Source organism: Acomys russatus, chromosome 15 (genome assembly GCF_903995435.1).
Source record: "Acomys russatus chromosome 15, mAcoRus1.1, whole genome shotgun sequence".
NCBI lineage: Eukaryota > Metazoa > Chordata > Mammalia > Rodentia > Muridae > Acomys > Acomys russatus.
In genome coordinates, this window is record NC_067151.1 from 67104312 (window position 1) to 67126105 (window position 21794).

The 21794-nt window shown below is 50.3% G+C and overlaps 8 non-coding genes across 8 annotated transcripts; 4 read left to right on the forward strand and 4 right to left on the reverse strand.

Annotated features, from left to right (window-relative positions):
* Positions 1-390: 390 nt before the first annotated feature.
* Positions 391-461, reverse strand: Trnag-ccc (transfer RNA glycine (anticodon CCC)). The gene has a single exon. It is a non-coding gene; the product is annotated as a tRNA-Gly (tRNA).
* A 1232-nt stretch (positions 462-1693) lies between these two features.
* On the forward strand, positions 1694-1766 carry Trnak-cuu (transfer RNA lysine (anticodon CUU)). Its single transcript has one exon. It is a non-coding gene; the product is annotated as a tRNA-Lys (tRNA).
* A 7044-nt stretch (positions 1767-8810) lies between these two features.
* Positions 8811-8975, forward strand: LOC127199716 (U1 spliceosomal RNA). Its single transcript, XR_007831981.1, has one exon. It is a non-coding gene; the product is annotated as a U1 spliceosomal RNA (small nuclear RNA).
* A 626-nt stretch (positions 8976-9601) lies between these two features.
* On the forward strand, positions 9602-9675 carry Trnan-guu (transfer RNA asparagine (anticodon GUU)). The gene has a single exon. It is a non-coding gene; the product is annotated as a tRNA-Asn (tRNA).
* Positions 9676-10421: 746 nt separating this feature from the next.
* Positions 10422-10493, forward strand: Trnah-gug (transfer RNA histidin (anticodon GUG)). The gene has a single exon. It is a non-coding gene; the product is annotated as a tRNA-His (tRNA).
* A 1931-nt stretch (positions 10494-12424) lies between these two features.
* On the reverse strand, positions 12425-12496 carry Trnah-gug (transfer RNA histidin (anticodon GUG)). Its single transcript has one exon. It is a non-coding gene; the product is annotated as a tRNA-His (tRNA).
* Positions 12497-13242: 746 nt separating this feature from the next.
* Trnan-guu (transfer RNA asparagine (anticodon GUU)) lies at positions 13243-13316 on the reverse strand. Its single transcript has one exon. It is a non-coding gene; the product is annotated as a tRNA-Asn (tRNA).
* A 643-nt stretch (positions 13317-13959) lies between these two features.
* Positions 13960-14124, reverse strand: LOC127199728 (U1 spliceosomal RNA). Its single transcript, XR_007831992.1, has one exon. It is a non-coding gene; the product is annotated as a U1 spliceosomal RNA (small nuclear RNA).
* Positions 14125-21794: the final 7670 nt, after the last annotated feature.

Genomic DNA, 21794 nt, shown 5'->3' on the forward strand with positions numbered 1-21794 from the left:
CAGGGGTGCTCAAACGGTCAGGAGGATCCATAGAGCTGAAAAGCCTACCCAATCCTTTTTCTGCCTAGAATATAGGTGTGACGCCACCTTCCTTAAGAATAAAAACCTCAGCCTAAGGGTGGATGAATGGAAACAGGAAGAACTTGGAAATACTTGAGCAGGCGATATTTGATGTCCGTACATTTGCGCCTGGACTCCTTGACACGCAGATATTTGATGTCCGTACATTTGCGCCTGGACTCCTTGACACGCAGAAAGTGCTTGCCAGTTTGGGCCATTTATCAAAAAGTTGGATATTTTAACACTTGCAGCCAAATCCAGTTAGATCGCGTAGACTTGGTCCTGGTCCTAACAAGGAAAACATAGGTGACAGGCAAAGAAGAAACATGTTGCATTGGCCGGGAATCGAACCCAGGTCACCCGCGTGGGAGGCGAGAATTCTACCATTGAACCACCAATGCATCCCTGGAGGTACAAAGTGACTGCGCATCAGGAAAAGGTAAGAGAAGCTATGCGACCAAATGACTTTCTAAGCTATAGAATGGGGAGGTTTGCTGGACAGTAGAGTTATTACCCAGTATCCTAGGGTATCCTAATGTACAGCTCACAGTCCAGCCTAGAGGCAGCTGTGGACACGGGCTGTAACCATGGTACCATTTGTATCCTGAGGGAAAAATCTTGCTTTAATATTGTGGCTGAACTACACTTCACGGCAGGAATCCATCCCAACGGTTAGAGTAAAATGTATATGTTAGTCAAATAAATTTTTTCTCTGTTCTCAACAAAAGGGAGCCTTTTTGCCGGGTGTGGTGCGCACATCTTTAATCCCAGCACTTGGGAGGCAGAGGCAGGAGGATCGCTGTGAGTTCCGGGCCAGCCTGGTCTACAGAGTGAGTCTAGGACACTCCGAAAGGCTGTACAGCAGAGCCACCTGGCTGAGGTTTAGCCACTCCTACCCTTGGAAGTTAGCCTCTACTGAGGAATCCCCCTCCTGCAAGGCCTGGTCAGGGAACAGGGACACAACACTCCTTCTGCGACTTCCTGGCGTGATCTCCGGCCATGACCCTATAGAGCGGATACCCACCGAGGCGTACTGAAAGCAGCAGCGGGGAGCCGTCTGCAAACCTAGCAGACCTTTTGTTATGGGTTCCTGACCCAGGAGGTTTGACTAAGCCAAATTATATGGCGCCTCTTAGTCACCACCAGCGGGGCTGCTCCAGAGTCGTGGAGTGAGCAGCCCCGACCTCCACAACTGTGACGTGTACTGAAAGGCAGCGGTGGACATCTGCAGGGAGCAAGCAAAACGGTTTACGGTAATGGGAAGACGGCAGTCAAGTGGTCAGATTGTTCCCATAGCCTCGAGGGCAGGGGCAGACATTTACAGCTGGTCTGTGAAAAGGTTTTTCTTCTCCCTAGTGTCTCTGTCTCCCTCCCTCCCTCCCTCCCTCCCTCTCCTCTTCGTTCTCTCTCTTTCTCTTTCTCCCTCTCTCCTTCTCCTTGGTTGTTTCTTTTTCGAACAGCGTTTCTCCGTGTTTTTCCTTGTCTACCCTGGACTCGCTTTGTAGACCAGGCTGACCTCGAACTCACAGTGATCCGCCTGCCTCTCCCACTTGAATGCTGGGATTAAAGGCATGCACCACCACGCACCACGCTCGGCTTTAAAGACTTTCTTAAGAACGCAGTTCCGAAGGTTGCCCGGCTAGCTCAGTCGGTAGAGCATGAGACTCTTAATCTCAGGGTCGTGGGTTCGAGCCCCACGTTGGGCGAGCGGTTTTTGCACCTGGAGAGATGGTTCAGCGGTTAGGAACACTGTCCTGAGTTCAGTCCCCAGCAACCGCGCGGCGGCGCACTTTCACCGTAGAAAGGAACCTATCTTTCTTTACAAGTTAAAGCCTTCTCTTTGGGGTGTGCTAGAGGCTGTGGGGTCTGAGAGCGGCATCTTTTATCTTGGAGATGTGGATCCACAGAAGGAGGTGGCGGAAGAGGATTTGGATTTCTTACAGGTGTTTACTGGTCAGTCTTCAGGCTGTACTTGTGGCTCATATCATGTTTCATTATCAGCAGCTAGAAAGGCATCTATATATATGCCTTATTTTATATATATATCTTATTTTATGTGTATGGGTGTTTTACCGGCATGTCAGTCTGTCTGTCACGTACATGTAGGGTGCCCAGTGAGGCCAGATGGTGGCATCAGATCCGTTGGGGCTGTACTCAAACCTGAGTCCTCTGAGGTGTCTCTCCGGCTCCCACTACCATAGCTTAATAACACTTTCTGTACTTGTCCTAAATTAATTATATGTTGACCTTTTTTGTTTTTGAACTATTATGAGGTCAAAGGTTAAAAAAGAAAGCCAACTGTAAAGCATCTCCTAGGGCTGAGCTGTGAGGAGACCTTAGGGATCCTTCTAGTTCTTAGAAGCTGCTGAGGTGGGATTTACCCCTGACGTTCCTGCTCCTCTGTCCTTGCAGGCCACAGTCAGGGACCAACACCAGGACCAGTCCTGAGCCCACTGGATGTGAATGTTTCTAAGTCCCTGCGTCCCAGTCATGATGAAGACCACTCAGTGACAGAACCTGAGCTTCTAAAAGGATCAACGTTTTCTCTTAACATTATGGATTCTCTGAGAACTTGTCAGCAACTCCCATTTCCTTCAGAAATAAGTCTGTCTACCTCCGCCTCCCTGATAAAGTATTGATTTTTTTTGTTTCATGATGTGCATTTTTTTCTTTTTCTTTTCTTCTTCTTCATCTTTTTTTTTTTTTTTTTTTTTTTTGTTGTTGTTGTTGTTGTTGTTGTTGTTGTTTTCAAGACAGGGTTTCTCTGTGTAGCCCTGGCTGTCCTGGACTCACTTTTTAGACCAGGCTGGCCTTGAACTCACAGCAATTCTCCTGCCTCTGCCTTCCAAGTGCTGGGATTAAAGGCGTGTGCCACCACTGTAGGCTCAATTTTCTTTCTTTCTTTTTTCTTTTTTAGGCTCAATTTTCTTAACAAATATATTTTATTATGAACTTATTAACAGAAAGTACATCACTTATAACCCGACTAACCTAAACAATAGAAAAAGAGTTCCGAGGAACAATTCTCCCTTCCACAATCAGCAGGGTTTCTTCTTCTGGAACCTCAGCAGGAGCCCGGAGCCCTGAAGCCTTCCCTCGAGTGGTTCTCTCTAGGAGCATCTTGATGTAAAGCGATAAACACCCAAAGCTATCCCAAGTCTCCAAAAGCTCTGCTCTTGTTTCTGGCTCACTTATATACCTCCTCCCAGAGTTCAGCTGGCAACAATCAAGCTCCCGCACAAGGTGGTTTGCCCTCTAGTGGATTAACATCACCTGTTCTCTCACAAGACTGTTCACCATCCCACACTTGGGATCATAACAAAAATAGGTTTATCTCTCCTTCAACCACCGCCCACCTTCTATGTGTTTTACATAAGTGAAATTGTGCAATATGTGACATTATGCATAACGCGTTTCTCTCATGCAGAATAATGCTACCATGACTCCTGGTTGGACATGGCAGAGGAGCGTGAGTCACTGCCTCACACGACTGTAGTTTGACTGAAGGAGGTTGCTCAAGAGGATTTGGAAGGGCCTCTCCATTAGGGGAGGGGCTGAGCCTACTGAACACTACTCCATTGTACACGCAGCCCTGTGGTTTACGCCGTCATCTGCTGGTTTGTGTGTTTGGCTATTGTGATTGGTACATGTTTTACTGTGGAGATCCAGCTGAGGCTCTCTTGGGAATGTATATGCTTAGGATTACTGAGCTGTATGCCAAAAGGACCGTGTTGGTGTCTAACTTTCTTGTGACCTGCCAAGCTGACTAGGGCCGCGGCTGCACCTCGGTACACTGCCCACCGGCAATGCATGGCGATTCCTGTTGGGGACGATAGGCCATATGGCCAATGTTCCGCCATCTTGTCTAAGTCTGCACCTTTACGTCTCTGTCTTTCCCAGAGTTTGCCTTTCACCAGAAACTAGCTGACCCTGTTGTGAGTCAGCAGTTAGACTAAAGCTAGATGAGGACAGAGCAAGATGCACTGTGTGGCAGGACATTATGACCCTGCCTGGAATTCCCTGTGTTTTGAGAAAAGCCTGCAGCTGGGTTGCTACAGCAATATGCTTCCCTGCCTTCTGAACTACCCTGGACTTGTAACCCTATGATGGATACCCACCCCAATAAAGTCCTGAACCGGTGCTATGACTGCCCTTTTGTCTATGAAAATACGTCTTCCCAGACACCTTGACGGCTCACCTTCCATATGATGTATCCTCCCACTTGTCTGCTGCCCAGGCAGCCTTGAGCCCTGGGCCCCGCACTCTTCCATCCGGGTGCCATAAAAAGGACCTCAAATGCCAGTGAGAGGCTGCTCTCTAAATTCTAATTTAGGCTGAGAAGGCCATTCGGTCAGTCCCTTCTGCACCTTTACATAAAGCTTGCCTAATCCCACAGTCATGGAAATAATTTTTTCTCGTATCTAGGAAAGACTATTGGGATTTGAAAGTAAAATGTCTCCCATAGGCTAAAGTGTCTCAACACTTGGTTCCCAGATGCTAACACTGAAAAGGACCCCAAAACCAAGTTCTTAGCACAAAGGATATTTATTTGCCCAAGAGAAACAAAGGGTTGGGAGTAAGAGACAAAAGTAGGAGATAGAAAGCGTGGGAAAAGGAGAAGGGACGTTTGCCCTGGAGGAACAAAGGACAGCTGGCCTCTGGAGAGAGAGGAGACAGACATGGCCACAGGCAAGTGTCAGTTTATAAGGGTAAAAGGGGAGAGCCTGTATTAAGATGGCACATTTAATTTTGATTTTGTGACGGGTTAATTAGGGTGGCCAAAGTGGGCTTTACACCTTTAACCTCGAGAAGCAGAAGTCAGCAGATCTCTGTGAGTTCAAGGCCAGCCAGGTCCACATAATGAGTTCCAGGCCAACCAGGGCTACATAGTGAGAACTTAGAGACTGACAGAGACAGATAGACAGAGACAGAGAGACAGACAGGGACAGAGAGAGAGAAGACAAAAAGAAGAGAAGCAATGTCCATTCTGCTAGATCAGTTTTTTGGAGGGCACAAGGCGGTCTTCTCTGGGCCTGTGCAAAACCCAAGGACTCGCTTATCACCTCTGGAAAGCTTCCTAAACTGGGCGGTGGTGACACACCCCTTTAATCCCAGCACTCGGGAGGCAGAGGCTGGTGGATTTCTGTGAGTCTCAAAAAAACCAAAATAAATAAATTAATTAATTAATTAACAATTGAATAAATGTAATAACCTGGATTGTTGAGTCCATAAGACGACAAAAGGAAAAATTATCAAGAACAGTGTCAGAAAGGGAAGAACGTCACTTAAGGGGGGAGCAAAAGGCACATGTCAGAAACCCTAAAGCAAGACCTAAAAGAGTTTTAGAAAATAAGTCATCAAAGGAGAGAAAAAAATAGCAAAAAAAAAAATACATAAGCACTGTAACAGGGCAATTGGACTCCCTAAACAAAAACTTGTATCAGCCAGGCGCGGTGGTGCACTCCTGTAAGCCCAGCACTCGGGAGGCAGAGGCAGGTGGATCTCTGTGAGTTCGAGGCCAGCCTGGTCTACAAAGCGAGTCCAGGACAGCCAAGGCTACACAGATAGACCCTGTCTCGAAAGACAAAACAAAACAACAACAGCAGCAGCACCAAAGAGAAAACCTTAGCTCTTTAGTCAAAGATATGGGAATAAGAAGAGAGACCAAAGCTCATGTCTAATTTGTAATCAGAAAACCAATTAATAAGTAAGATCAATTAAATAAGTAAAAACAGATAACAAAGTAATTTATTGACGCAAAAAAAAAAGAAAAAAAAAAAAAAACTGTATGCTGAGGAATCCAAAGACCAATGGTAACAGTTTTATTTGAGAGCGACTGTGTTCTGCTGGTCTTTCAAAGGATCCCAGGAAATGACTTTTAACTTTTATTTTATTGTTTTATTCTATTTTATTTTTTGTTGTTTTGAGTTGGGTCTATGTAGCTCAGGCTGGACTCACAATGCAGACCAGGCTGTGCAGAATCACAAGTCACAGCAAAGACCTGGAAGGCAATGAAAGGAAAGGGAAAACACACTATACAAGGTACACAGAGAAAAGTTTTCACCTTCACATCGTCACGTAGTAATCTAACCAGCTGAGCCACAAAGGAAAACAGACGCAGCCTCCCCCGTCGCAGCCAGGAGTCTCTAGCTCCGCGCCGGCTGGACCCACAGCTTTCTGCGTCACGGGCACTAGTGACACACCCGTTCGCGCCGGGCTCGCTTCCACCCGCGAGCGGCCCACGGCAGGCATCCCGCGAGAAGCGGACACCGGGTCCCGGGCCAGGCGGAACCCGACTGAGGCTCAGGCAACTGCGCGAGCGCTGGGACTGCATCTGTCGCTTGGCGCGTGGCTCGCCGTGATCCTATAGTGGTTAGTACTCTGCGTTGTGGCCGCAGCAACCTCGGTTCGAATCCGAGTCACGGCACTGTCGTCCCTCTGCCTGGCGATCTTTTGTATGGTGCCGGGTGTTTCCGAAACCGAATTAGTTTTCAACCCTATGTCTACCTGTCAGCAGTCCCCAGGGTTCCCTTTCTTCGTAGTTGGTCACTAACAAAACTATTAAAGCATCTTAGCAATAAAATGGTTAAGGTCTGGACCCAGTTACTGAGGATTTCCTCACCCCACAGGTCTGTTCCGGGAGGGGAAGAGAGGGAGGAGGGACAAGGAGAGGGAGCCATTGCTCAACTATGATGGTCAGAGTAAGTTTCAGGAACTGAAAGAACTAGGCTTCACCAAGCTTGCAGGGCAAGACCTTCCTTTAAAAGGTGAGCTCCCTCCCCACTTTTTTTTTTTTTTTTTGACAGCGTCTGAGTTCCTGATTCCCCTGCCTCGGACCCTGAGAACTAGGGTTACGGACATTAGCCAACATGCCAGGTTTGAGGTTTATTCCTTGATAGCAACGGGAGTGAACGTGCCTCCTCCGCCCCCTCCTGAATTTCCCATCCTCCATAGCTTTTGTGCCTTGGAAATCTGTCTACTTTGGTGTGGACTCCCTCATTCCGTGTCTTTTCTGGTTTGGAGTGGGAGGGCGATGTATTGGAGTTTTGTCTGGGACCTGAGCCTCAGCCTGAGCCCAAAGCCTTGAAGCCTTCACTGGAGCAGTTCTCTCTAGGAGGTCTCTTGAAGTGCTGATGAACAGACAAAACAATCCCAAATCCTCTCTCTCTAGCCTCCTGTTTGGGGCATATATATCTCCTTTCAGAGTCTCTACTAGGATGTTTTCAGCTGGCAACATTTAAGCTCCCCCACCAAGTGGTTCGACTTCTAAGGGGATAAACACCCTGCTCTCTCACTAGATTGGTCCGCACCCCACACTTGGATCAACACAAAAACATGTTTATGTCTCCTTCACCTTTGGGTCCTCCTGAAGATACAGAACACCAGTTACTTTTTTAGCTGTGTACTCGGGGAGGCAGAGGCAGGCAGATCTCTGAATTTGAGGCCAGCCTGGTCTACAAATCAAGTCTAGGACAGCCAAGGCAAAAAAAAAAAAAAAGGGTTAGAGTCCATGATGTCAGATTGAAGGACCCACTGAGAGCTCATACCTTGAGCTACAAGCAAGGGGCGGGTGGTGCAGCACACACTGGTGAACTGGTGATGGCCTGAGACTTTTGATAACTCAAAGCTAGCTCCCAGTGACAAGGCACACCTCCTCCTAATCCTTACCAAACAGTGCCTCCAACTGGGGACCAAGTATTTGAAAATATGAGCCCACGGGAGCTATTCTCACTAAAACCACCACAGGGGTCCGTTTTGTTTTCTGTGGCTGTGATGAAACGCCAGGGCACAAGGCAACTTGAGTAGAAAAATACTTATTGCATCTTAACACTTCTGGGTCACAGTCTACCACTGAGGGAAATTAGGACAGGAACTTAAGCAGGAATTGAGAGGAATTCAGATATTGGGTGGTGTGTGTGTGTGTGTGTGTGTGTGTGTGTGTGTGTGTGTGTGTGCGCGCGCGCGCGCGTGCGCGCACGCTCGCTACCTACTGGCTTGTTCTTTCTGGCTCACGTTCAGCTGACTTTCTTGTAGAGTCCAGATGCATGGGCCTCGGAATGGTACCACTCACAATGGATGGGGCCCCTATTACGTTACTTAACAATCAGAACACACAGGCATGTTCACAGAGCAATCTGATGGAGGCAATTGAAGTTCTTTCTTGCCAGGAGACAAGTTGATAACAAAAACTAACCAGTAAATAACTGAAAAAACAAACAGACAAACAAAAAACCCACTGACTCTTTAGAAGCAGTAATAATAGATTGTTGGGTCTGTAACATAAGAGAAACGGCGGGGGGGGGCGGGGGGAGAAGCAGATTAAAGAAGAGTGTCACATGAGCACAGGCTGTAGGAAAGCGAAGGCAAACACTGTAAACCTCGACTTCTCTTTAAAACATGTCCTAGTCAACAAGGCCCATACAGAGGCTGGTTGCTCGCTAGAGGGTGGGAGGGGCTAGGGAGCGGACGCGGGAAGGAGAGTCTGGTGGAAGGCGCGGTGCTGTAGCCAGCCTTTAGGATGGGGTGTGGTCTATGCAGATGAGGGTGGCGCAGGGGCTGACGCTTCTGCTCCGGCTGAGAAAACCTAGGGATTTTTCGCTTCGTGGGAGAAAGTTTCGGTGCGCGGGTGTCAGCAGAGCGCAGGAAGGGCGAGTGCGTCCGGGGAGGCCCGCGAGCGCGCGCGGCGAAGTGACCGTGTGTTGAGAGCGCAGGGCCGGCGGGGCTGGGTCGGGCGTGCGGGCGGGTGGAGCATACTTACCTGGCAGGGGAAATACCACGATCAGGCAGGTGGTTTTCCCAGGGCGAGGCTCACCCATTGCACTGTGGGGTGTGCTGACCCCTGCGATTTCCCCAAATGGGGGAAACTCGGCTGCGTAATTTGTGGTAGTGGGGGACTGCGTGCGCGCTCTCCCCTAGTATCTCTGGTTGCAAAAATAAGAGAACTCTAGTTTGATTCCTTAGCGCTTTTCTCCTATCACTTTCTTTAAGAATGATGATACCCATCTTAAGAGAAAGTGGTGTCAGCCTAAAAGCTGACCCCGTTTCGCACTGGGCTCCTGGCATTAATAAGCATCTGATCTCGGCGCAGGAACCAGAGCCTCGTTATTTCCTAACAAAGTTGGTTGCAAACTTCATCAGCTCAGTTCAAAACGCCTGACTCTTGCCACAGCTGGCATCCCGTGGCCCCGGCGGTTCCTCTCCCCGCCCCCAGCCCTCCCACTCTCCCTGGGGTCCCTCGGCTCTGGCCTCCCTGAGCACCGGCAGCGCACACACACCCGACCTCGCCGAAGCCCCGAGACACACCCAGACACACACACACACACCCAGGGTGACAGGGCCCCTCGCGCGCGCGCCGCGGGTGCTTGGGACCCGCCAAGGCCCGGACCCTAGGAGCGTGGGCTCCTCGCAGCGTCCTGCTGGGCACCAGGGCCGCGACCCCGCCCGCACCCCGGGTGGCACGGAGGTCCCGGGATCCCGGAGGCGCCCGCCGTCGCAGGTGTGGCCGCCGCAGTCTCGCTTGGCTCACCCAGGAGCCGGCACCGTCTCTGTGGCGCAATCGGTTAGCGCGTTCGGCTGTTAACCGAAAGGTTGGTGGTTCGAGCCCACCCAGGGACGAGGCGGCCTTTCGCCTTTTAACACCCTTCTCAATACGCGGTCGCTTCGGCTGGGACCCGAAACTGGAAAATTCACATTCCCACCCCTACTCAGAAAGAAATAACTGAAACCCACGGAGGACCCAAGCTTAGGTATACATCTATAAGCCTCAACCCTCCCGCAAGGGAATAAAACCAAACAACTAACCCCTCTCCCTTTTTTATTGATTGATCATCTGTGGACAACCCCCGCCTGCAGTCTGTGGTGTATCGGGGAGAGATTACAGACACCGAGTCGCCAAAGCACACAGGAAACGGACCGGGTTTTAATGAAACCGGTAAACGCTGCGATGGGGCCGGGCTCTGTCCTGCAGAAACCTGACACCGCGGCTCGCTTCCGTGGAGGTCTGTGGGCCGCGGGGTCGCGCCCCTGCTCTTCCCAAGGCCCCGCAGCAGTTCCCGCGCCCGAGGTGCTCCAGCCGCAGCGCAGAGGAGGGCGATGGAGTCCAGCACGCGCCCCCGGGAAACACCTGAAGTCTGGCCCGCGCCTGCGGGGACCGCTGGGCCTCCCCTCCCCTCGGAGGCGCCGCGCGGCGGAGAGACATGGCTGCTGCAGGACCGCAGGGCGGCGATGCCTCCGGAGCCGCGGACCCCGGCCGAGACCCGTGCGCGCCGGGCCGTGGCCCGCGCCCCGGGCTGGGCTGGGCGGGGCGGACGTAGCCAACAGCGGCCGCGCGGGGCGAGCGCACACGGCCGGGCGCGTGGCTCGCCGTGATCGTATAGTGGTTAGTACTCTGCGTTGTGGCCGCAGCAACCTCGGTTCGAATCCGAGTCACGGCACTGTCGTCCTTCTGGTCCGGCCCGCTGCTCTCTTGCCTTCTCTTTGTAGTCGTCCCAGGGTTTCTGCGCCCTACAGGAGTGGAGTGTCTCTCCAGCTGCCCTGGCCGAATAGTTTGAGGCCGTTGTTTTTATTCTTTTTGTTGTTGTTATTATTACTACTACTATACTTTGAAGTTTAGATTCTTCATAGTTTCCCAGTCTACCTCGCTTGTTTGCCACATCCAGACTCTTTCATCCTGCGTAAGACCTAGACACATTAAGCGCCATTTCTGCTTTGAGCAACACTCCTATCCCATGTTTGTCCTTCATCATTGTGAAACCGTGTGCCTGACTTCTGTGCCTGACCTTCGGATTGTGTTCCTCCTCTAGGACTGCCATTTCCAACTTTGATATGATAGTTTATCCTTTATATTTTATTTTGTCATGTTTGGTTGTTGTCTTTTGGAAACCTGCTCTTTTCTAATAAGAGACAGACACGGAGTGGGCTCAAAGGGAGGTTGGAGAGTAACTGGGAGGAATAGAGGGAGAGGAAACTAAAATTAGAATAAATTGTATAAGAAAATAGCCTATTTCCAATAAAAGGAAAACATTTCAAAGCTGGAAATCAATACTCTAAATAAAAGCTGGGAAAAAATATAGCCCTATTTAAAATAAAATAAAATTATGTGAACATTAAAAAAATCTCAAGCCTGAAGTGGTGGCGCGCACCTTTAATCCCAGCACTCGGGAGTTAGAGGCAGGCAGATCGCTATGAGTTCGAGGCCAGTCTGGTCTACAAAGTTAGTCCAGGACAGCAAGGGCTACAGGGTTAGGGTTAGAGAAACCCTGTCTGGAAAAACCAAAAGAAAAGAATCTCTGAAATAAATAACAGTTCACTTCTTACACTGAACGAAGTCAGGTGAAGGGACCTTTGCGGTGTGTTGTTATATTTTTGGATACTTTAACAAAGAAATATAGGGTCTGTTGACAAAACTAATAATAAATTTCGATTCTCTAGCATTAGAGATTGGGGAGGGAGGTAGCAAGGAAAAGGCAAATACGAGGTGTGGAGAGTTGCGAAGTGTCACGCCCTAACATGGCGCTGGTTTCCGCCTTCTGCCATCCCGATGGCAAGTGCTCTCTGAGATAAACAAGACCTTATATGGCAGATGCTGTGCAAGATTATCTGGTGATTTGATGAGGAGCAGCCCTGCTCTGATGTTGACCATTGAGGAATTGACACTTGGCATAAGCTGATTGGTCCTTGTATGATACTTAAGCCCGGCTCTTCCCTTCTTGGGGCCATTTTCCTGCTGAACGTAATCTTGAGTGAAGATCTTGAGAAGAAGTCTGGTTGTTGGTGTCTTTTATCCGCTGGACGGTGCGGCGCCGACAACGAGGGGACTAGGAGATGAGTGGGCCTAGGGTGCATGATGTGAAACTAAGAGAGAATTAGAAAAAGTTGGGAAAGGCCAGGTGTGGTGGTGCACACCTTTAATCCCAGCACTCGGGAGGCAGAGGCAGGCGAATCGCTGTGAGTTCGAGGCCACCCTGGTCTACAAAGTGAGTCCAGGACAGCCAAGGCTACACAGAGAAACCCTGGCTCGAAAAACCAAAAAAAAGAAAAGAAAGAAAAGAAAAAGTTGGAAAAATTAAAAAGAGGTTGGGTGCTGAGGCACAGTCCTTTAATCCCAGTACTAAGAGGCAGAAGCAGGAGGTTTTCAGTGAGTTTGAGCCCAGCCTGGTCTACAAAACAAGTACAGCACAGCCAGGGCCACACAGGAAAAAAAAAATTATTTTTTATTTTTTTAAAAAAGGCAAAAAAGAGAAGAAGAGAACAGTATAAAACAGGCTTTTCTGTTTGAAAACCCAGATAGAAACATTCCTCTAAACCGTGAGACGGCTACAAAGAGAAGGCAAGAGAGCAGCGGGCCGGACCAGAAGGACGACAGTGCCGTGACTCGGATTCGAACCGAGGTTGCTGCGGCCACAACGCAGAGTACTAACCACTATACGATCACGGCGAGCCACGCGCCCGGCCGTGTGCGCTCGCCCCGCGCGGCCACTGTTGGCCACGTCCGCCCCGCCCAGCCCAGCCCGGGGCGCGGGCCACGGCCCGGCGCGCACGGGTCTCGGCCGGGGTCCGCGGCTCCGGAGGCATCGCCGCCCTGCGGTCCTGCAGCAGCCATGTCTCTCCGCCGCGCGGCGCCTCCGAGGGGAGGGGAGGCCCAGCGGTCCCCGCAGGCGCGGGCCAGACTTCAGGTGTTTCCCGGGGGCGCGTGCTGGACTCCATCGCCCTCCTCTGCGCTGCGGCTGGAGCACCTCGGGCGCGGGAACTGCTGCGGGGCCTTGGGAAGAGCAGGGGCGCGACCCCGCGGCCCACAGACCTCCACGGAAGCGAGCCGCGGTGTCAGGTTTCTGCAGGACAGAGCCCGGCCCCATCGCAGCGTTTACCGGTTTCATTAAAACCCGGTCCGTTTCCTGTGTGCTTTGGCGACTCGGTGTCTGTAATCTCTCCCCGATACACCACAGACTGCAGGCGGGGGTTGTCCACAGATGATCAATCAATAAAAAAGGGAGAGGGGTTAGTTGTTTGGTTTTATTCCCTTGCGGGAGGGTTGAGGCTTATAGATGTATACCTAAGCTTGGGTCCTCCGTGGGTTTCAGTTATTTCTTTCTGAGTAGGGGTGGGAATGTGAATTTTCCAGTTTCGGGTCCCAGCCGAAGCGACCGCGTATTGAGAAGGGTGTTAAAAGGCGAAAGGCCGCCTCGTCCCTGGGTGGGCTCGAACCACCAACCTTTCGGTTAACAGCCGAACGCGCTAACCGATTGCGCCACAGAGACGGTGCCGGCTCCTGGGTGAGCCAAGCGAGACTGCGGCGGCCACACCTGCGACGGCGGGCGCCTCCGGGATCCCGGGACCTCCGTGCCACCCGGGGTGCGGGCGGGGTCGCGGCCCTGGTGCCCAGCAGGACGCTGCGAGGAGCCCACGTGAGCTCTAGGGTCCGGGCCTTGGCGGGTCCCAAGCACCCGCGGCGCGCGCGCGAGGGACCCTGTCACCCTGGGTGTGTGTGTCTGGGTGTGTCTGGGTGTGTCTCGGGGCTTCGGCGAGGTCGGGTGTGTGTGCGCTGCCGGTGCTCAGGGAGGCCAGAGCCGCGGGAGACCGAGGGACCCCAGGGAGAGTGGGAGGGCTGGGGGCGGGGAGAGGAACCGCCGGGGCCACAGGATGCCAGCTGTGGCAAGAGTCAGGAGTTTTGAACTGAGCTGATGAAGTTTGCAACCAACTTTGTTAGGAAATAACGAGGCTCTGGTTCCTGCGCCGAGATCAGATGCTTATTAATGCCAGGAGCCCAGTGCGAAACGGGGTCAGCTTTTAGGCTGACACCACTTTCTCTTAAGATGGGTATCATCATTCTTAAAGAAAGTGATAGGAGAAAAGCGCTAAGGAATCAAACTAGAGTTCTCTTATTTTTGCAACCAGAGATACTAGGGGAGAGCGCGCACGCAGTCCCCCACTACCACAAATTACGCAGCCGAGTTTCCCCCATTTGGGGAAATCGCAGGGGTCAGCACACCCCACAGTGCAATGGGTGAGCCTCGCCCTGGGAAAACCACCTGCCTGATCGTGGTATTTCCCCTGCCAGGTAAGTATGCTCCACCCGCCCGCACGCCCGACCCAGCCCCGCCGGCCCTGCGCTCTCAACACATGGTCACTTCGCCGCGCGCGCTCGCGGGCCTCCCCGGACGCACACGTCCCTCCTGCGCTCCGCTCACACCCGCGCTCCCTCCCGCGCCGCGCGGAATCCCTGCCCGTAGCGCAGCGTTTGATGACGCGGCATCCCCTGCGGGACCCTCATCTGCATAGACCACGCCCACGCCCGCCACCCCGGGGTGACATCACACTCCTCCCGAGCCCCGCCGGGTCCGGGGCCTGTGTAACGTTCTGGCTTGCGGAGAGGTGGAGAGCATCGTGCATTATCTCTGCTCCGTCATTAACTAGGTGGTCGCCGCCCACCTCTGTGTCCTGACGTCCTGGGAACCGCTCTCTCCATGGAGGACCTGACGCCTGTCTTCTGACAACGCCAAGGCGGAGACGGTCTGCAGGTGGCGCTGGGGGTGGGGCGGGGGGGGGGGCTGGGGGACACGGGGCCAGCCCTGCAGCAGAGGTCTCCCTGCTCTGTCCAGCCTACCCACCTCAAGTCTTGATTGCTCGTTTTCTTGGTTCTCTTCTACAGAAACATCGTGAAACTGACCCTGAGTTGGGACGTGGTATGTGGGGAACCAGTCTGTGTTCCTGGTCCAGGGGTTCCTCAGCCTCATATTCTGTTATATTTTTGGTTGTGAGCCTAGCTTTTAACGGCTGAGCCATCTCTCCAGCCCAAGCCTCATATTCTCAGTAGCCAGCATATAGCATGGTGGTGCACACCTTTAACCCCAGCACTTGGAAAGCAGAGGCATTTGTGTGCATTTGAGGCCAGCCTGGTCTACACAGTGAGTTCCAGGGTAGCCTGGCTACAAAGTGAGAGATCCTGTCACCAAAAAGCCATAAATAACAAACCCTCCCACCCACTCCCTAAAAAACGAACACCTCTATAGTAATGTGATTTCATCTGTAACGTGACTTTCTCCTTATTCCTCAAACTAAGAGTTACTATAATGCCGAGACAGTCAGGTGGATAAAATCAGAAACCCAGCACTCAGGGAGCCGGGGCAAGTGTATTTCTGTCAGTCCCAGCCTGGTGTACATAGTTCCAGTCTGACCAGGAAGGAACACATTCCATGTGATTTTTAAATTTAATTTAATTTTCTCCAAGACAGGGTTTCTCTGAGTTCAGTGTGCTGTTGTGGACCCCATCAGCCTCCCGCAATTATGTGGTGCACACGCACACAGTCAGGCACAAACACATATACACACAATAACTAATCTCTTCTCTGTGTTGTGTTTGGGGGAGAGGGGCAGGTGCCTGTTCCACGGCTCCAGTGTGGAAGCCAATAGAAAGTTTGTGACAGTGGGGTTTCTTTCTGTGTTGTGGGCTCTGTGGCTCAAGCCCTCAGGCTTGATGGCAGCTGCCGTTACCTATATGCCCTCTCTGGCCCTTTAAATTTTCTGTCTCCCCCCCTTCCTCTCTTTGCCTCCTTTCCTCCTGTGGGAAGCTGAAGCCCCTGGCAACCTGCCAGGCAAGATGACTTGCAATTCTGCTCCTGGCTGGTAAACAAGTCCTTATTTGGGTTGTGGGCCGTGCTTTGCTCTGATGTATGCACTCCGCCTTGTCGGGAACCAGTTGGAGCTACCGACGTGAGAGCGGCTGATTGGGTGAGGCAGAGGATGTAAGAGGGGTGCTGGGGTGCAGGAGAAGAAGCTTGCTAAAAAGGTTCCTGAATAAACTGCCTGGAGAAGGACGTTTGGGTTGCGTCCTTATTTTCCGCTGGTCGGAAGGATTGAGACAAGTGGTGGCCCGTACGGGAACCCTTGCCATTTACGAGCGCTCAGAACTCCTGGTGGTCAGGGCAGTGGACTGGTAAGTTCCCTGGTAAGTGAGGGACTAGCTAAGTTCTCGGATGCAGAGACTATAAGGTTCCGGTTAGGACTATAAAGACTCGGTACGAGCGATAAAGTTCCCTGGTAAGCAAGGGACGAATAAGGTTCTCAGGTACGGAGGCAATAAAACTCGGTACGAGCAATAAGGCTCCTGGTAGAGGACGAAGTGAAACAGAAAGTAAAATGGGAAATTTACCATTCAGCCCTGTGTTTATCGCACTTAAAGACTTGTTGAGAGCAAAATCTGTAACATCATCAGATTCAGAGGTGGGGGACTCAGAAGAGAAAGTAGAAAAGCTGATCCAGAAAATGGAGAAGCTAGAATCCGGGGTGGAGCCTTCGGCTCCTGGGCCGCCTGTATCTGAGTTGCCTCAGCCTCCTCCTCCCTACATTCAAGAGAAAGGCTCAGGGACAGGACGTACCTTTTGCCCAGAGGTGTGGAGAGAGGCACGGACCCAACAGTGCTTTCCATTTTTCAGGATGCGCAGGGCAATAGATATCATGAGCCCCTGGACTTTAAAATTGTGCAAAGATTGGCAGAATCTGTGTGTACCTATGGAGTGACAGCTGCCTTTGTTACCACCCACCTGGAAAGTCTACATAGGTATTGCATGACCCCATTGGATTGGATGAGCCTAGTAAAGGCATGCCTATCCCCTGGACAATATCTGGATTGGAAGGCCTTTTACATAGAGTATACAAGTGAACAAGCAGCTGCCAATGCAGCTGCAGGACAGGCTGCCTGGGATCAGGATATGCTCCTAGGGCAGGGCCGCTTTGCCAATCGGCAAACAACATATCCTCAACAGGTTTATGAACAAATTAACTTGGCAGCCACAAGAGCGTGGAAAGCTTTGCCTAATAGAAGTGAAGTTACAGAAAATCTCACCAAGATAGTGGAGGGCCCCATGGAACCTTTTGCTGACTTTGTGGCCCAAATGGTAGAAGCAGTGTGGCAAATATTTGGAGATGCTGACACTGCCATGCCCCTGATAAAACAGCTCCTCTTTGAACAGTGTACTAAGGAATGTCGCCAAGCCATCAACCCATATAAGAGCAGAGGGTTAGAAGTCTGGATAAAAATTTGTAGGGAGATCGGCGGCCCCCTTACCAATGCAGGGCTTGCTGCCGCGGTCATGCAGATGACAGCAATGCGGAAACCCAGATCTGGAGGTGCTTGTTTTAAATGTGGACAGATGGGGCACATGAAAAAAGAATGCCCTATGCAGAAAGGACCTGAGGAGCAGCCTAGAACCCCTGGCCTTTGCCCAAGATGTAAAAAAGGGAACCATTGGGCTAATGAGTGCTGCTCCATAAAGGACATCAATCTGCAACCATTGAATACTGGATATAGTAGAGCTCGGCCAAAAAACAGGTCGCAGGGCCCCCAACCTCAGGGCCCTCAAATATATGGGGCCATGAAGAGACAGTGGCCCACACTTCGGCCTCCAATGTCTTGGAACCAGCCCGCAGAGCCACAAAAGGAAGTCCAGGGCTTGACCTCTGTTCCACCACCAGACTCATACTAACTCCCCTGATGGGGCCTCAGGTGGTTGAGTCCGATTTTAAGGTCCCCCTTCCTCCAGGAACAGTGGGATTATTGATTGGCAGAAGCTCTACTACCATGCAAGGCATCCTTGTTCATCCCGGGGTTATAGATTCTGATTATTCTAGAGTAGTCAAAATTATGGTTTCTTCCCCTAGAGGAGTTGCAGCTATCTCTCCTCGAGATAGGCTGGCTCAGCTGTTAGTCTTACCTAATTGTCATGATCTATTCCCCGCAAAAGGCCAGGAAAGAGGAGATAAAGGATTTGGATCATCTGCAGTAGACTCTATGTTTTATGCCATGAATCTAGACAAAGGGCCATTGATAGAGTTGAAAATAGAGGGGAAAAGAATAACAGGCCTTTTGGACACCGGCACTGATAAAAGCATAATTTCAAAAAAGGATTGGCCAAAAGGCTGGCCGGTGCAGAGCTCCACCTAAATGTTGCAAGGCTTGGGTTATGCAAAAACCCCGGATATTAGCGTGAGACAGCTACAATGGAAATATGCAGAGAGACGTGGGGGATGGATGCAGCCCTATGTGTTAGAACTTCCTGTTACTCTGTGGGGTAGAGATCTCTTGCAAGACATGGGGTTTAGATTAACCAATGAAACTGGCTACAGTAAGCAAGCTCAGGATATGATGAAAAGTATGGGGTACCATCCAGGATATGGGTTGGGAAAGCACCTACAAGAAAGGAAATCTATACAACCTGAGAAGAAGGAAGGAAGAGGTGGACTGGGTTTTTCCTAGGGGCCATTGAGGAGGCTTTGCCCATTACCTGGAAATCTGAGGAGCCAGTGTGGGTTCCTCAATGGCCACTTTCCTCAGAAAAGCTTGAAGCTGCTAAAGCTTTGGTAAAAGAACAGCTAGCCCTGGGACATATTCAGTCCTCTGTTTCACCTTGAATTTTTTTCATCTGGATAAAGATGGCCGATCTGCGGCTGATCGACATGGCTCCCTGGAGCCTGCCTCTAAGGGCATGGTCCTCTGGAAGGATGTTCTCACTGGAAAGTGGAATGGACCTGATCCTGTAGTGGAGTGGGCGAGAGGCTCTGTTTGTGTGTTTGCGCAGACGCAGTCACAGCCCATCTGGGTTCCTGAGAGACTTACCAGATTGGCTGCTTCCAAGCAAGATGTTTCTTCTTCTGTACTAGTAATTCCAACATGAGGTTGACATTGGCCAAATCAAGGCTATCCTGATCAGTTCCCAGCAAGCCTTGAAATATTTGCCACCTATGCCCATTGGTGCTACTCACTGAGTGGTCCAACTTGAACCTCTTTTCTTTGGATCTTTGCTTCTGTTTGAGAATGAGTTCATTCACCAAGAAATTGGGATAGAGATGATCAATATTGTCCACAACATAATTACACTTGGGACATCTATTATTGTCCTCCAAACTCTGATGAATACACTTGTAGCAAAAGCTGTGGCCACATTTTGTCATGTACGCCTCCTCAATCATATCAAAACAGATGGGACTGAGAAGTCCCACTGAAACCTGGAGGTTGGCTGTATTCTGTGGAGTCAATAATACTACTGTATGATGGAGAAGGAGCTTCAAATTGAGGCACTGTGCTTCCACTCTTTTGGTGTCCTCTTCCAGAACGTTTAGTTCCTTCTGGATCTGTTCCAATTGCTAATGGTGACACGTCCAATGATTTCACTTTGAGATCAGCATCTGAGATAGCCCAGCTTGGATGTCAATGGAGGTATTCGGATCTCTGTGTAACATCTATCCCCTTTAATAACATATCCTATTTTGCTAACTTGTCCAGACAATTGTCTAAGTATCTTACAGGTAATTGGACCGGAGAATTTGAAATCCTACCAAAAGAATTGAGGACTTCAATTGTTCACATCAATTCCACATGAGTTGACCTCACCATGGCTACCGACCTTTCACATTGGATTGCTCAAGCCATGGGCCATCTCCGGGAATGGGCGGGCATGGGGGCATTGGGCCTGTGCCTCATTCTTATCGGCTGCTTAGCGTTCTGGTTTATGTGCCGATTGCACATTCAACAACAAAGAGGAAATGCCATGGTTGTCCAAGCTTTGCAGCCCTAGAGGACGGCCAATCTCCACAGATTTGGCTTGGTTATATGAAGGATCTATGAGCAGTCCCCCACATCATCACGCTCAGGATGCGAGGCTTAGCACTGCAGGGATGGCGCTGCATGAAGACCAGCGTCATCCTGAGGAGCATGTCTCATTGCATACGGGTTAGTGTCCCAGACCACGTCTCCAGGAAAAAGGCACTGGGTTGGGTGTGGCCAAGCCAGACTCCCTGAGTGGGGTTTGGCTGGGCCATTACAATCTCCCATTTTGACAACTGGAGATCAGACCTCTACTCCCGCCTGTTGCGTTTTAAAATAAAGAAGGGGGAACTGTGGGAAGCTGAAGCCCCTGGCAACCTGCAGGCAGGATGACTTGCAATTCTGCTCCTGGCTGGTAAACAAGTCCTTATTTGGGTTGTGGGCCATGCTTTGCTCTGATGTATGCACCCCGCCTTGTCGGGAACCAATTGGAGCTACCGATTAAGAGCTGCTGATTGGGTGAGGCAGAGGATATAAGAGGGGTGCTGGGGTACAGGAAAAGAAGCTTGCTGAAAAGGTTCCTGAATAAACTGCCTGGAGAAGGACGTTCGGGTCGTGTCCTTATTTTTTCCGCTGGTCGGAAGGGTTGCGACATCCTCCCACCCGGGGACAGTCTCAACCTGTGGCTTGCGTGTCCGGGATCTCACTATGTAGATCAGGATGGCCTTGAACTCTAGAAATGATGAACACGTTTATCACAAAGGTAAATAGATGACACAAAAAAGGAAGGGCAGACAAACACTAACTCTGCTTCCCACTGACCTAAGGCACCAAATGACAAGCTAGGGTGCCTGCCCGTCGCAACATCGCTTAAATTTTTAAGAAATCCTTTAAAGCAGTTTTGTCAAAAAGAGAGAATGTAAAAGCCGAGTTCTTTCACAGACCATCTGCTGGCATAATCCCTTCTGTACAATATTTTTATTCCTCTTTGAACCATAGCAGATGTGTTCATGCCTTTAATCCCAGCACTCGGGAGGCAGAGGCAGGTGGATCACTGAGTTCAAGGACAGCCAGGGCTACACAGAGAAACCCTGTCTCGAAAAACCAAAAAAGACTGCAATCATTTTTTTTTTAAATTTTGTCTGTGCTAGTCAGAGTAGAGCATTTATTAATCTTTAAATTTACTGTGTATTTCCTTTGATCTCTTCTGTTTGCTGAGTCCATTTGCTGAGTTATTACATCACTTCCTGCATTTTTCTAAGACTTCCATTTGGTTCTCTTCTACACCTTTATTTATGTCTTTATCAATTTATATTTATTTATTTTTATTGAGCCTTATATATATATATTGTTTGGTTGTTTTTTCGAGACAGGTTTTTCTCTATGTTATCTTGGCCTTTCTAGACTCACTGTATAGATCAGGCTGGCCTTGAACTCACAGTGATCCTCCTGCCTCTGCTCCCTGAATGCTGGGATTAAAGGCATGGACTACCATGCCCAGCTGTACCTAAGGAAAGGGAGGGGACGGGGGCGGGCAGTGTAGTGGGCAGGAGCATGTGGAGACAGTGGCGAGCAGGGGATGAGGGAAATGGGTTTTAATGGGCGCAGAATGGGAGAGGAAGGCAGAAGAGCCTGCAGGAGAAGGAGCGACGACCTTTACCTTTTAAAGCCAGATTATTACATTTATACTTGACTAACAGCAAAGAAGCCGCGTCTTTGTAGATGTTCTATGGCTCGCGGCAATGTCACGGTTGCTGGGGCCCTGCCTCAGGGTCACGGTAATGTGGAATCAAATCCAAGCAAAGACCACAGTGCATGTGGCTGAATTAAAAAAACAAACGAACAAACAAAAAAGCAAGCAAACAAAAAAACATTTGAGATCTTGAAACTGCGCTTGCCTTTTCTTTCTGAACAAGGTGTAAGGAACCTGGAAGGGAGGGAACCACTGAGGTCCAGACGCTTTGTAGCCCTAGCCATCGTGGGTTTGTTTGTTTGTTTAAATACTGGGCCTTTCTTCTTATGAGAAATAACAAATGAGATGAGACTTCCTACCTCAACTGAGTATTTTTGAATAACATTTAATAAATGTAATGAAATTAATCCGGACACTGTGACTAATGCCTGTAATTACAACCCTTGGGAGGCTGAGGCCTAAAGGACTAAGTGGAGTTCTCAGTCAAGCTAAGGTACGAGATGA